Genomic DNA, 12,853 nt, shown 5'->3' on the forward strand with positions numbered 1-12,853 from the left:
GAAAGATACAGTTACAGAGAGAAGTAGAGACACAAAGAGAGGTCTTCCATCCGCTGGTTCACTCCCCAGATGGCCGCAACGGCTGGAGCAGTGCCGATCCGAAGCCAGGAGCAAAGAGCTTCTTCCAGGGCTCCCACATGGGTGCAGGGGCCCAAGGACTTGGGCCATCTTCTACTGCTTTCCCAGGCCATAGCAGAGAGCTGGATCAGAAGTGGAGCAGCTGGGACTAGAACCAATGCCCATATGGGATGCCGATGCTTCATGCCATGGCATTAACCTGCTGCGCCACAGCGCCAGCCCCGTGTTGGGCTTTCTTATACAAGCAGATTTAATTCCACAAAATAAATCCACCCTTACGGCTTAAATCAAAACAAATACGCATTTTGAGAATCTCAGTGGCTTCACCTTGTACACCTGAAGGCATAGGAATCTCACTGTCCGCCCATGAGCGACAGGGCACACACAGAAATGTGTGTCTGGGCTGCAGGGCAGCCCTTGCATAGACGTTCAAGCAAAAAGAACCAAATGGCTAAGTAAAGAAACTAGTGAAGGCGCCCTGGCACTACTGTGTTACCGTGTGTGTACTATATTACCCAGCTCAAGCTGCCATACTGAAAATGCCCCAGACTGGGTGGCTTACCAGCAGGAGATGGGAAGTCTGACAGCCCGGTGCGGCTGATTTGGTTCTCCAGGGAGGGCTCTCCTTGGCCTGGCTGGCAGGAGTCCTCCCAGGGTGGAGAGAGAATCCTGGTTCCTGCCCTTTTTCTTATGAGGAATTAATCTCATCATGGGGACGAAGCCCTCACGACTTCACCTAAACCTAATTATCCCCCAAAGCTCTCATATTGCCATACCGTCACAGTGTGGGTTACGTTGCCAAAATACGGATTTAGGAGTGACACGAGCAGTCAGGGCATACCGTGCCATGCCCGGCACCATAAAATCCATGTCGTGTCATGCGATGCGTTCATCCAACAGCTTAAAGCGTCTTCACTCGTTCTAGCATCGGCTCAGAAAGTCCAAGTTCCAGAGGCTCATCCAACCTGGATGTGGGTGAGACTTGAGGCATAACTCATCCTGAGATAAGAGTCTTCAGTTGTGAACCTGCGAGATCAGACGAGTGTGCTCCCCAAATACAATGGGGGTGTGTGTGCGGGTAGGTGTAGGGTGGGTACTCCTGATCCTGAGTGGAGAAATAGGAACGAAGGAAGGGGTGAGGAGTCCCCGACAAGTACAGTTCTATTAGATCTTAGGATTCAAGACTCTTTGGTTCCAGTATGGGATGTGGGCATCCCAAGGAGCAACTTCACCTGCTACAGGGCGATGCCTGCCTCTCTGATTTCTTACACTGTTTCTTTTCTCATTTTGCTACACCAAGTTCAGGAATGAATCTGTAGGTTCAGCAGATTGCTTAGAAGTCTCTGCAGCGGGATTCCCATTGGCCTTGCAACCTTCCGCCAGGCACTAGGAGACAAACGCAGTCCAGCCAAGTTCATTGCCTCTTTACGAGAACCATCACCACACCTCTAGTTTCCAGTAGCACGTTCCTCGTTCTGGCGGGGACCTTGTCAGCATGGCCCATCTTAGTTTCGGTTGCTATAACAACAACACCTCAGATGGGTAATTCATAAACAGAAATGTATTCCCACAGTTCTGGAGGGTGGGAAGCGGAAGAACAGGTGTCAACAGATTCAGTGTCTATTGCACATTACTCTCTCGCCCTCCGAGATGGTGCCCCATCACTCTTTCCTCACATGGGAGGAAGGGCCAATGCTCTATCCTCACTCAGTGGAAGGCAGAGGGCCCTGGGGTTGTCCCTTCACCCTCATAAAAAGGTGTAGGTAGGCCGGCGCCGCGGCTCAATAGGCTAATCCTCCACCCTGCGGCGCCGGCACCCTGGGTTCTAGTCCAGGTCGGGGCGCCGGATTCTGTCCCGGTTGCTTCTCTTCAGGCCAGCTCTCTGCTGTGGCCAGGGAGTGCAGTGGAGGATGGCCCAAGTGCTTGGGCCCTGCACCCCATGGGAGACCAGGAGAAGCACCTGGCTCCTGCCATCGGATCAGCGCACCAGCCGTGGCAGCCATTGGAGGGTGAACCAACAGAAAAGGAAGACCTTTCTCTCTGTCTCTCTCTCTCTCTTTCTCACTGTCCACTCTGCCTGTCAAAAAAAAAAAAAAAAAAAGCACTGGTATATGTTTGGGATAGAGCCAAAGGTGCTCGCTCTCTCCTCACTGCCCCCTCTTTTGTTTTTTTCATAATATTTATTTATTTATTTGAAAGAAAGAGTTACAGAGAGGCAGAGCAGAGAGAGAGAGAGAGAGAGAGAGAGAGAGAGAAGTCTTCCACCTGCTGGTTCACTCCCCAATTGGCTGCAACAGCCGGAGCTGCACAGATCCGATGCTAGGAGCCAGGAGCTTCCTCCAGGTTTCCCACACAGGTGCAGGAGTCCCCAGGAATTGAGGCATCTTATACTGCTTTCCCAGGCCATAACAGAGAGCTGTATTGGAAGTGGAGCAGCCAGGACTAGAACTGATACCCATATGGGATGCCGGTACTGCAGGTAGAGGTCTCATCCATCATGCCACAGTGCCGGCCCCTCATTTTTTTTTAAATGAGAGTCATTAGTGTCTACATTTTCTTCTATTTATTTATTTATTTATTTGAGAGAGAGCATACTCGCATCCACTGATTCACTTCCACTAATGTCCATAATAGCCTTGGACTGGGGACTGAAGCCAGGAGTTGGAACTCAATCCATGTCTCCTACATAGGTGTCAGGAACCCAGTCACTGGAGCCATTTCCACTGCTCCCCAGGGTCTGCCTGAGCAAAAACCTAGAGACAGGAGTAGAGCCAGGAACAAAACCCAGATACTATCATTTGGGATGAGGCATCCTAACTGCTAGGCCAAATGCTTGCCCTCTCTGTAAACAAATTTTTAATTTATTTGAGAGAGAGAGAGAGAGAGAGAGAGAGAGAGAGAGAGAGAAAGCGTGCGAGAGAATCTTTTATTGGCTTCTTCATTCCCCAAATGTCTGCAGCAGCTGAGGCTGGGCCACCCAGAAGCCAGGAGCTGGGAACTCAATTAGGGTCTCCCACATCTATGGCAGGGACTGACTGTGTCATCCCCTACTGCCTCCCCGAGTGTGCATTAGCAGGAAGCTGAAATTTAAAGTGAAGCCAGGAGAGCCGATGCTGTGGTGTAGCGGGTAAAGCTGCCACCTGCAGTGGCATCCCATATGGGCACTGGTTTGAGTCCCAGCTGCTCCACTTCCGATCCAGCTCTCTGCTATGGCCTGGGAAAGCAGTAGAAGATGGCCCAAGTGCCTGGGCTCCTGCACCTGTGTGGGAGACCCGGAAAAAGTTCCTGGCTTCTGGCTTCGGATCAGCTATTGCAGCCATTTGGAGAGTGAACCAGCGGATGGAAGACCTTTCTCTCTCTGCTTCTGCCTCTCAGTAACTCCACCCTTCAAATAAATAAATAAATCTTAAAAAAAAAAAAAGAAAGTGAAGCCAGGATTCCAACCCAGGTACTCTGATATGGGATGCAGGCATTCCAAGGGGCATCTTAACTGCTGTGCCAAACCCTGGCCCCTCTGGTTCTCTTCACAGTAGATCTCCTTTGAGACAAGGAGTTCAACTTGCACTGTAACTCAGCCAGTTGTGTGGTGAGATTCTGCATTTGATTCTCAGCTCAGCTCTGTAGCTACAGGACCCAAGAGTGTCCCTAAGGGCACACACAGAACCTTTCAGGTTATACTCGTGGCTGTTGAACTGGCAATGCGAATGTCTGTTCTACTTGTTCCTACAAAATCCTAGCAACCAACCTGTGGCAAAAATAAGCCTTTGGCTATCTCCAAGAATCTCTGCTGTAATAGACAGAGGAGAGTTGGTGAGGACATTAGCATTGCATAAATAATAACCCATGCACTTAGAAACAGAATATCGTCCAGATATAATCCAATAAAGGATGGATAGCTATTGGAATTCAGATTTCCACCACCTAGAAAACAAATATGGTGATTTCTCTTCAAGACACGAATGACTGTCAGTCTAGGAGAAAGAAAGCAGTGATGTGATCTGGTGACAAAGAGATGGAAATCGGCACCATCGGGCTCTATCCTCTGAGGGGTGGAGCAGTTTTGACATTTCCGAAGAAGCCTCAGTCGGAGCCTCAACTCGTGCAGACAATGCCCTGTTCACAGGCGAGCGGCTGTCTCAAATTATTATCATCTACCATTTCCATTCTCTTCTTCTTCTTCTTGGAGATGTTCCATCTACTTGCGGAAGATGTCAGAGAAGAAAAAAATCATTTTTCAAGTTGGGCCACTTAACACTGCTCCCAGCTGGAGAGCAATAACTGTATTTCTACCAACTGTGCCTCGCTGCTCTATCCATCTGGGAACAGTCTAAGTACAGTTCACTGTGGCACGTTATATTATGGTCGTTCAATTCGGTCACAGTGTTTTCTGTGCAGGGCATTGGGCCACCGGGAGAGGGACGCCAGGATGATTGAAACCCTGGAGGTGCAGTCCTAAATACCATGTGGCAATCTGGAGACAGGAAGTGGGAATGGTGAGAGAGGATTCCTGGGATCGCTCAGCAGGCGGATCTGGAGGAATCACCCCATGATGGATTTAGAGACAGTCTTCCTCTGTCATCAAAAACCTGTATACATTTGCCTGTGTGGCCCCAGGAACCACATGGTGCCTGCCTTCTGAGAGCGCGCCCCCGTGAGAGAACAGCCTAGTGCTGTGGGTTTGAACAAGAGCCGAGTGTGTTGCCTGGGGATTCATGCAGAGGCAACTTAGTTCTCGGGGTGGTGCTGTTGAGAGGTGGGAGACCTTTATGAGGTGAGAACTCACAGGAGGCTGTGAGCCTGGCCCTGCCCTAGGCATCAGCTGCCTGTCTTTCCCCCTGAGATCTGGCTCCCATATGGCTCCTGTAGCATTATGATGCCATCCGCCGTGAGGGGATGCAGCCAGAGGGCCCTTGTCAGAGCCTGTGCCATGCTGTTTGGCCTTGCAGCCTCCAAAGCCAGAAGCCACGTAGACCTCAGGTATTGTGTTAGATTCATGGGAAGTGGGAATATCTACCTGGAGGACATTGAAGGCACGAGTCTTTTTTTTTTTTTAACAATTTATTTATTTACTTGAAAGTCAGAGTTACACAGAGAGAGAAGGAGAGGCAGAGAGAGAGAGGTCTTCCATCCTCTGGTTCACTCTCCAATTGGCCGCAATGGCCGGAGCTGTGCTGATCTGAAGCCAGGAGCTTCTTCTGGGTTTCCCATGCAGGTGCAGGGGCCCAAGGACTTGGGCCATCCTCCACTGCTTTCCCAGGTCATAGCAGAGGGCTGGATTGGAAGTGGAGCAGCTGGGACTCGAACCGGTGCCCATACGGGATGCCGACACTGCAGGCGGCAGCCCCACCGGCTATCTCACAGCGCCAAGGCACGAGTCTTCTCATGGAATCCCTTGAACACTTTCCTGGTTCACTCTGAGGTTGGTAGGGTTAAGAAGTTCTCTACCATGGCACAAAAGAGCATGTTCTTTGCTCCCCATGCATTGCCTGCCACCCTTTAGAAAAGAGCAGAAACCCTGCGGACAGAAGACTTGGGAAGAGTCGGGGGCTGCACTGGAAGAGCAAAGAGAGGGGAGGCCGGTGAGGACGGCGGCTTTGTGTGTGGTCTCTGGGACGCGCAGGAGGGGGTCAGCAAGCCTGTAATTGTTTTTAGTTTGGGAAAAGAATCAGGAGCTGCCTCCTGGTGCGAGAGCTCTGCTGTGGTTGGAGTTTGCCCTCACAAGGTTGATGGTGTGGGAGGCTGGCATTGTTCGCTTCTAAAATGGGGCAGCAGTTGGCGAGCTATTAATTTAGGAGTCCCTGGTCTGACAGGGCGACGAGGGAGTCCTCTCCCATGTGCGTGGGGGAGGGAGCCAGCGCTGCATTTACTGTTTGAATTCACTCCAGGTAGCGGATCTTAACTACCCAATTTTGCAGAAAAACACACAGGTTTGGAGAGTTGCAGCAACCCAGCCAGGTTGGGGGCACGGGAGCTTAGCTGTGCTCCTTCTGCCCAAGAATGATTTTTATCTATTATTATTAATTCTTAAGAGGGTCACTCATGTCCAGCTGTGGCCCCACTGCCTGGGCCTAGCATCCCCACTCTTCTCTGGAGTAGCAGCAAGGTCACGGGGTAAGCCTTGCTCACTCACACCTGGAGCGCATGGCTCTGTGTTGGAGAACCTTGGGGACGCTGTCAGGTCGCCATGGAGACCGCCAGTCCCTCTGGCCTCTCTCGAAGGTTTCAGACTAGGGATGGCCATTCACAGAGACACTGGATCGGCTTGGGCTAACCCTCCATTCAACAACAACACAGACCGCTTTGGAGCTGGTGGTACAATGCAGTGGGCTAAGCTTCTTGTGATACCGGCATCCCGTGTGGGCACTGGTTCAAGTCCTGTATGCTTTGCTTCTGATCCAGCTCCCTGCTAACGCTCCTGGAAACCAGTGGAGAACGGTCCGGGTGCTCGGGCCCCTGGCACCCATGTGGAGACCCAGATGGAGTTTCTGGCTCTGGGTTCTTTGGCCTGGCCTAGCCTCTGCCATTGCAGCCATTTGGGAGAGTGAACCAGTAGATAGAAGGTCTCTCTTTCTCTCTCAACTCCGGAGTTTGTTTCTCTTGGCTTTTAAGGTTATTGTTATTATTATTATTTACTTGAGAGGTAGAGTCACAGAGAGAGAGAGGGAGAGACAGAGGGAAAGGTCTTCCATCCACTGGTTCACTCCCCAAATGGCCACAATGGCTGGAGCTGAACCGATCTGAAGCCAGGAGCCAGGAGCTTCTTCTGGGTCTCCCACATGGGTGCAGGGGCCCAAGCACTTGGGCCATCTTCCGCTGCTTTCCCAGGCCACAGCAGAGAGCTAGATCAGATGGGAACAGCCAGGACATGGACTAGCTTTTAAGTTTTAAATGAGTAGATCCTTAGATGAATGTAACAAATACAGTGAGCAACACTCTATTTAAAAAATTTGAAATTGCACTTCCAGGCCACAGCAGAGAGCTGGACTGGAAGAGGAGCAACCGGGACAGAATCCAGCACCCCAACCGAGACTAGAACCCGGTGTGCCAGTGCTGAAGGTGGAGGATTAGCCTATTGAGCCATGGCCCAAGTGCTTGGGCCCTGTACCCACGTGGGAGACGAGGACAGGCACCTGGCTCCTGGCTTCAGATCAGTGCAGTGCACTGGCCATAGCGCGCAGGCCACAGCGGCCATTGGAGGGTGAACCAACAAAAAAGGAAGACCTTTCTCTCTGTCTCTCTTTCTCACTGTCCACTCTGTCAAAAAAATTTTTTTTGAACTTGAGGGAGAGAGAGAGATTTATAGAAAAGAGACAGACAGACGCATACATAGAGATCCGCTGGTTTACTCCCCAAATGCTCACAATGGCTAGGGCTGGGCCCAGCTGAAGCCAGGGGCTTGGCTAGAATGAAGGCAAGAAGGAACTGAGAACTCAATCCACATTTCCCATGTGGCCAACAAGGACCCAAGTACTTGAGTCATCACCAGCAGCTGCCTCCCCGCTAGCTGAAATCAGGTGCAGAGCTGGGACTTGAACCGGCTACTTTGTTACGTGACGCGGATATTCCAAGTAGCATCTTAACTGCTGTGTCAAATGCCTGCCCCTGAAAAGCTCTCTTGTGCACCTTAAACAAAAGACCAGACTTGGGAGATTACAGAGGAGATGGGAACAGAGCTTCCTGGACTAGGGGTATGGGGGAAATAGATGACGTGGAGAGGGAGAAAGGTTTGCAGTGTTCTAGATGAGACCGTGACCCTAGCAGACCCCAAACACAACAGTGCTGTTCAGGTTCACAAACTGCCATCCCCCTCTGGGGCCAGCCCTGGCAGCATCCGTGTGGGAGTTACAAGCACCTGCTGGCCACTGCCTGGGAACAGGGTGACCATTGATTTCTGCCGAGAATCTCATTTGCTTTTTACATATTTATTTTATTCATTTGAAATGTAGCAAAGTGACACAGACACAGAGATAGTCTTTCTGTTGGTTCATCCCCCAAATGGCCTCAATGGCCAGGGCTGGGCCAGGCTGAAGCCAGGAGTCAGGAGCTTCTTCCGGGTCTCCCACATGGGTGCAGGGACCCAAGCACTTGGGCTGTCTTCTACTGCTTTCCCAGGTGTATTAGCAGGGAGCTGGATCAGAAGTGGAGTAGCCAGGACTCGAACTTGCACCCATATGGGATGCTGGCATCGCAGGTGGTGGTTTAACCCTCTGGGCCACAGCACCGGTCCCGAGGGCCCCATTTTGACTCTGATCATAACTCCTTTTGACTTCAGTCCAGCAACACCATCTTGTGTTTCGAGTCAGCCCTTGCTAGATGTAAAGTCCATTTTCCTCGCGGAGAGAGCAGGGTCGCAGACACCTGGGGGGGTGGGGGGGTTGCAGTAGAGGACGTGAGCGCCCTCTCTTGGATTTGGCTGAACTGAGAGGGAGCAGCCTCAACGCTGGTCAGGTTTCACTCCCGTTCTGGTGCCATCGGTCTCAGCTGGAAGCTTCCTAGATGCTTTCCAAGGAGTGCATTTCTTCAGCTGCCAGATTAGGTGGACCCCGCCCCACTGAGCCGTCAGCTCCTCTGTTCTCACTGCCTTCCTAGGGCCAGCGAGAATCGGCTGGGGAAGCTGGCTTCCTGGTGCCAGGGCTTCAATGCTTCCTGGGGTTCAAATTCCCTCCGTGCAAGTTCAGGCAGGACCCAAGCGCTAGTCAAGTTCAGGTCAGCACAGCTCTTCCAGCTTCCCCCTCACACACCCCACCTGCTGAGTGACGGCTTGCTCTTGCCCAGACGGTGCAGCCCAGGACCTGAGCAATTTCAGGATCCCCGCACGTGCTGCAGGAACCCCACTGGCCAGGGTGGAAGCGGCCCTGGCCAGAACCGGGCCAAGTGCCTGCTCACACAATTCAGGGACAGAGTCAAAGCTGATGCCTTTATGGGAAAAAAAAAAATAAAAAAAAAATAAATAAATAAAAAAAATAAATAAAATAAAATAAAATAAAAAAGTCAGCTTCCCTTGTTATGGGCAGGGAGCAGAGATTTCAAAACACCTGTAGGCCCATGGTGGGCTGGGGATGTGTGCCCCACACCCCTCCAGGGAAGGCCAGCTTTGCAGTGGCTGGGAGTGACGTCAGCAGCCTCAAGTTTTTGGCATTTAGTCCCTTCCAGGCCAGCCCCAGCTGCACAGAGCAGCCCAGTGTAAGGTGAGCAAAATGTACCACCTCCAAATAGGCCCCCTGGCCAAAGGGTTATTTTAAAATGAAAGCCACTGTTTGCCTAAAAGACAAATGGAGATATGTAAAGGTGTCCTTACTCTGCTCTCCACTGGGAGGGACAGAGCAGGGCCCGCACCACCCCCGGGCTACCCAGAATTCAGGCACGGGAAGGGGCTTGCTCTGAGTCCAGGAGTGGGGAGGCAAAGAGAAGGCACCTGGGACAGGAGGCAGGGCGCAGCCGCAGCAAGCGGTCAGCAAGGTACTAGTGAGGTCAGCAGAGGATAAGGAGGAGAGGAGACAGAAGAGAGGCCCCGAGAGCCTCAGGGCCCGGGACGGCCTGTGCTGTGTTTGTGGTGGCCCCGGATGGAGAAGCTGGGGGGACAGCTGTGTCCATGCAGCCTCTGTGCACCTGTCAGCTGGTTTTTGTCATGGCTGGCATGCTTTGTTTCCAAATACAATCGGTCCTCCTACCCATGGGCTCTACACCCAGGGGGCCAGGCAGCCGAGGATCAAATAGACACACATACATACATGCACACTTACATATGCATAGACATACATGCATACATGCCTACAGACATACATGTGTGTGTATATGTGTGTGTGTGTATACATGATGGCAGGCTGGGCCAGGCTGAAGCCGGAGCCAGAACTCACTCCAGAGCTTACATGTGGAAGGCAGGGATCTAACTACTGGAGCCATCTCTGCTCCCTGCCAGAGTACTCAGTAGTAGGAAGCTGGAAGTGGAGCTGAGACTTGAAATGTGGGTGTCCCAACTGCTGTCCTAACCAACAGGCCCCACACCCACCCCAAGACTTTCAAACACCCCCCACCCACCCAAAGAGTCCACAGAGAGGGTTTGTGTAGCATTTCCACTGTTAGGTGTTAGGAGTAACCTGCGAGAGCTGGGAGACCCCATGCTGCTCACTGGAGTTTCCTCTCGCCGTTGTTTGAGCTGCTTGCTCGGTTCAGGGGTCGTCAGGGCTTTCCCATCAAATTCCATGGAATTTCGTGTGGAGGAAAAGAACCCGAACCTCCCGGGCGTTCCCGGAAGGGAGATCACCCCACATGGACTTAGGCTCTGGAAGATGAATCAAGACGAAACACGGAAGGCTCAGAGTGTGGAGCATTCCTCCAGACAGGCAGCCAAAGACGCAACACTGCAACAAATCTAGTCCTGCAGATGGTAACTGGCTTGACTTGTGATTCCAGAATTAGGCGGCAAAGAAGACCCGAACGCGGGACACAACGCTCCACCCCACCACATGGGCAGCCTCTATTTCTAGTCAGAGAAAAGGAAGTGACGTAAGAAGGCAGTGGGTAGAGGCCACCTGACTGGCTGCAGCTCCTGTCGGTCTTATTCAGACACGGTTTGATTGGCTGAGACTCAGCTACTTGGCTGTGATTGGCTGAGACTTAGCTACTTGGTACAAGAGTAGGTTGCAGCGTGTTTACCCATCAAGTTAGGTTACTGCACACTATGTCCGGGCCAAACCAACGTAAAATGTATGCAGGCAGTTAAAGTTGGTTCAGTGTTTTTCTCCACTTTTCCCGGTACAGTTACAGCCTCTAAATCTCTGGCATAATTATGCGTGCTTTCCAGGAAAGCAGCCCAACCTGGCAGCAAGGCATGGCGTTTTAGTTAGGTCCGCTGAATGGGGTTTTTGTAGGTCCCCTTGTTTGTAGTACTGGGTCCTTGGGTGAGTAATTTCTCATGCCGTGCCTCAGTTTCCTGGTCTGTTAGCAAGGGAGGAGTATCGTGGCAGCTCCATGTGAGGTGAATGTTGAATGAGGCGATCGCCGTGTCTGCCTGTGGGGCTATAAAATCCTCCTCTGCTCTTAAGTGTGAACATCTTAACTTCGGTTTTTAACAGATAGCCTGGGTTGACTTCAAAACGAATGTATGATCGATTATCCTAAAAAAAGTACTTTGCATATTTATTAAAAAAAGATTTATTTTATTTATTTGAAAGCGTTACAGAGAGAGGTAGAGAGAGTGAGAGAGAGAGAGAGAGAGAGAGTCTTCCATCCACTGGTTCACTCCCCCAAATGGCTGCAACAGCTGGAGCTGAGTTGATCCAAAGCCAGGAGCCAGGAGCTTCTTCCAGGTCTCCCTCGTGGGTGCAGGGACCCAGGGACTTGGGCCATCTTCCACTGCTTCCCAGGCCATAGCAGAGAGCTGGATCAGAAGAGGAGCAGCTGGGGCTAGAACCGGCACCCATATGGGATGGCGGCACTGCAGGTGGTGGCTTTAACTTGCTGCACCACAGCACCGGCCCCTGCACATTCCTTTTTTAAAAAACTTCTTTATTTAAAAAGGAGAGAGAAAAAAGGAGAGAGAGAGGGAGAGAGAAAGAGAGAGAGAGAGGGAGAGAGAAAGAGAGAGAGAGAGAGAGAGAGAGAGGGAGGAAAGAGAGACTTCCAACCACTACATTATTCCCCAAATGCCCCCAACAGCCTGCACTGGGCCAGGCCCAAGCCAGGAACCAGGAACTCAGCCCTGGCCTCCCATGAGCGTGGCAGGAATAGAAGTCCTCGAGCCATCAGCTGCTGCCTCCCAGGAAGCAGGGATTGGAAGCAGAGCCAAGTCTGGAGCCCCAGCTGTCTGACATGGGAATGTGGGTGTCCCGATTCTGAGCCAAGGTCCTCCCCTGCTGTGAGAAAGGAACAGGGCGACTTATTGTGGAGGCGAGAAGGCGACCTGCCAGGTGGGGCTGGGGTAGGGGGGGATGGTAACTCCCCAGGGACTCTGACAGCCAACCTGGTCTTGCAAGTTGCAAACATTGCCTCATTGCCTGAGGCGGGCTCTTAGCTTTTTGGTGGAGCCGGGTGCGTGGCCTTGGTCTCACCTGGTGCTGTCTTGAGATAGACCTTGCTTTTGAGAAATGGCTAAAATGTGGCGTGTTTGGGGGGTGGGGTGGGGACATTGTAGGAATCCAAAGCATGATCCAAATCCTGTTGGCTTATTTCCTTCTTTTGAGACCCCAGGTAATGGGAGCAGCCAGAAATGCCGAAATTAGGAAAATTGAGGCGTGCGGGTACCCGGGGCTGCAAAGTTAAGCTGCTTGATAGTTGTGTGTGTGTGGGGGGGGGTCTCTGCTTTGCAGGGCACGGTACGGTGGGGTTTTTTCTTGCTCTTACACAAAGGCGAAATGGGTGGGCAAGGGGTGGAGTTGTGTGTGGAGGCCATAAATGCTCCATAAAGAAATGCAACTGTGGGTTCGGGTACAGTCATGGGGAGGGTTTGCCATACAAACGCTGCCTGAATTTTGTTTTTAAAGGCCAGAATAACACATAGCAAACAGTCCTGCTTTGCATGGGCCCATAAAACAGTGTGGAACACACATTTCCTGTCCGTACCTCGCCGGTTTTTCTCTGCAGACTTTCTGCTGCTGCGGTTGTCAGTGGAACGTTTGTTTGCCGAGGCTTTGTGAATTCCCTTCCCAGGGCTCCAGCTCGCATCTCTTACCCTTTTCAGAGGGAGCCCAGGACGGGTGTGCGTTCCGTGCCACCGGCGTCTACAAGCTCAGATCAACTGTAACTCATTCCACAGAGCTGTGCTATCTATTTTCCC

The sequence above is a fragment of the Oryctolagus cuniculus genome, chromosome 1, assembly GCF_964237555.1.
Source record: "Oryctolagus cuniculus chromosome 1, mOryCun1.1, whole genome shotgun sequence".
Taxonomy (NCBI): domain Eukaryota; kingdom Metazoa; phylum Chordata; class Mammalia; order Lagomorpha; family Leporidae; genus Oryctolagus; species Oryctolagus cuniculus.